The following is a 3235-nucleotide window of genomic DNA, read 5'->3' as shown; positions in this document are numbered from 1 at the left end:
TCTTGTCAACTAGCTTTTCAGTTGAGCTAGACTTATTAGCTATTTACTAATACGGAGAGGGCAGGACAGGACTAGTGGTTTGTCCCACTTATTTATCGGTCTGCAGCTCGGCCATTAGGGATGTGAACTAACATTGTGGCTATGTACATGAAATAGGTCTGTATCAAGACTAACATTATAATGTAATCAGTGAATCAAATTTAAATTGAAATAAAGCTCCACATTGATTAGACTATATATGTTACTTTCACATAATACTACACTACAAAAAAAAGGTTGTATTACATCAGTTATTTTATATATTTGCATCATGTATATTGATGCAAATAAGTTTTACATCATTTATAAAAGTGATTTATGATTTGATGATGCAAATATATTTGCATCAGTTTAAAAAATATTTGCATCAATTATTGATATTGATGTTAATATATATCACTTGTAAAAAAATGATGTTAAGTTTTGTATCATTTATTATAAATGTTGTTAAATTTGTATCAATTAATATAAGTGATATTAATATTTGTAACAATTATTATAATTGATGTAAAATTTTTGTATCAACTGTAAGTAGTGATGTTAAAATTAATTCCAATTTTTATAATTGATTTCCAATAATTATGTTATTTAAAAATTTTTAATATAATTTTCGTATTACTAATTTATTTTATTAATAAAAATATATTTTTAATAATTACTATATTTTGTATAGCAAAAACTGTTTAAAATATCTATTAAAATCTCAGTACAACTATATTAAAATCTTTACTAATTCATCACCATTTGCAGATCAAATTTTATTCAAAGCCTATAATATACATCACCATCGACTCTTTATAGAAAGAAAAAAAAGTGATATGATCCAAGATTACAATGGAGCATGATTCCTTCCACGTTTATGAAACACATCTTGCTTTTGTTTCATGTTACTTCATTTCCATTATCTTGCTGACATTATTCCTTCATCTTGAAAAGGATTTTTTCTGTACTTTGCCTCTTCTATATGTAGAATAATGATTGTAAGTTAGATTTATCATGGTGCTTGAAATATCTTCATACTACAAAAAAAGAGGATTATATCTCTTGAATATTGTATATATATATAAATATAATTTGAAAGTATATGAATACCTTTACATGATCTTTTCCCAAACCATGTAGGAGTACATACATATATGTCAATCTCCTCACTGTTTACAAAATCATAATTAGAACATAAACAAAAACTCATAACAAAGCAAAATTTGAGAATGATTGTAATCACAACCTTTGAGATAAATGAAATCGAAGCCTCAACATATGTAAATTTATTGAAGAAATTGAGAAAGTATTAACCTCCCAAAAAATAAAAAGAGCATGAGAAGGAGAAGAACTAACAGTTATGAAATAAGTGAACGTGAGGTTGAAAAAGAAAATATTGAGGATCCCTGAAAAAGAGGGATGACTTAATTAGTTGTTTTTAAGGAAAATGCTATTTTTATTATGTGCTAAAATATTTAAAACATTTATTACTTACTAAAAATAATATTTTTCACTTTTTCTAAAATGGAAATTGAGGATATACATGAGAATTTAAGGTTGTAACCATAAACAGAATTCGAAATTAAATTTATATTGTAACCATAAACAATTTTTTAACAAAAAATATAAAGATTTAAGGTTTGAATTAATTTATTGTATTATTTTTTTATTTATTGCCAAATCAAAAGTGAACATACGGTTGAGATTTTTTAATTTTAAAAAAAACCTAGAAAGAAACTAGATATTTAAATAGAGTTAAAAAAACTGAAAATGATTAAAAACTAATAAATTAATATATATATATATATATATATATATATATTTATTTATTTATTTATATTTGTTAATTATTATACATGTTGGTTTTATTAGCGTCAAATTTCTTAACTGATACAAATCAAGAGTAAATAACATCATTTCGTTTAATCGATATAAACAAGTAAATAGCTATATCAGTTTTTACAATTGATGTGAAATCATATAATTAGCATCACTTTTTATTAATGTAAATTTGTATCAATTATTTTAAGTAATGTTAGTATAATTTATAAATTATATCAATTGTTTAAGTGATGTAAAATTATATTTTGTATCAATATTTTAAAGTGATGCAAATTAATATAAATTTATATCAATTATTCTGAATTGATGTAAATCAGATTACTGATGGCATCAGTTATTTGAATTGATGTTAAATTTTATTTTTTTGTATCATTCATAGAAAAGTAATTCAAATTTAAATCATTTATTTATTTGATACAAATTAAATGATGCAACTTACCCTTTTTCTTGTAGTGCTATTCCAATACGACAACTTACCTACATATTACAGATAGAATGCGATTCTTTTCCTTCTTGCATTGGACTATCTTCTTCATAAAATTAACTCTTCTAAGTTTTAATTAATCTTGTATTCGGCTCTCTTGTCAATGACAAGAATCTCAGTTTTATCTCTTTCGATTTCAACCCTTTAACCAATAAGGGAACTGGTAGATGAAATGTCATTATCTAAGAAATCTATATATTATACAAAAAAAGATGTGGTACACGTCGTGTGAATTAAATGTCAACCATTTCTCATTTAACATCGTAACGTAAGTTTCATCGAATGCTAAACGAAAAAAAAACATTTCGTAAAAATGAATGAAAGGTCCCACGAAGAATGAATGGGGTAGATATGTCTGTCGGTGTCTTTTAATTAATGTAGACTCTTTAAGGGGGTTATTGGTTTAGGATTTAGAAAGAATTTGAATGATTTTAAAAGTTATGTAAAATATGTTGTTATTCAATCAAGACTTTTTAAAACTCTTTAAAAATTTAGTGTTATTGGTTGTGGATTTGTAAAAAGTTATCTAAAATCTTGATAAATCTAGTGTTATTGGATTAAGAGTCTTATAAAGTCATTAAAAGTTTTATGTTATTCAATTAAAACAAAAGAATCATGGATTGTTAATGAATTCAAATTTTGTGTTATTGGTTTAGGATTTTATAACATTTCCTTCATAACAAAAGTCATGAAAACTCTTTCATCAAATAGAAAGATTTTGAAAGATTTTATGAAATATTTTACAAGATTAGGAAACACAAATCAGCAAGATTTAAAATAACTTCCTAAACAATCTCTTATAGAATCCTTCATTTTTACTTTCTAATTTTCTATGATTTAAAAAATCAGCAAGATTTTTAAAAACACAAAGTCATTAAAACTCTTTCT

At 24.0% G+C, this 3235-nt stretch overlaps 1 long non-coding RNA gene across 1 annotated transcript; it reads right to left on the bottom strand.

The window, feature by feature from the left end:
• Positions 773-1422, bottom strand: LOC104728235. Its single transcript, XR_758219.2, has 3 exons — positions 1268-1422; positions 1132-1190; positions 773-999 (listed from the first exon to the last, which is right to left on the bottom strand). It is a non-coding gene; the product is annotated as an uncharacterized LOC104728235 (long non-coding RNA).

This window comes from Camelina sativa, chromosome 2 (assembly GCF_000633955.1).
Source record: "Camelina sativa cultivar DH55 chromosome 2, Cs, whole genome shotgun sequence".
Taxonomy (NCBI): Eukaryota; Viridiplantae; Streptophyta; class Magnoliopsida; order Brassicales; family Brassicaceae; genus Camelina; species Camelina sativa.
The sequence above is the reverse complement of the archived record's forward strand: the minus strand, read 5'-3'. Positions and strand labels throughout refer to the sequence as shown.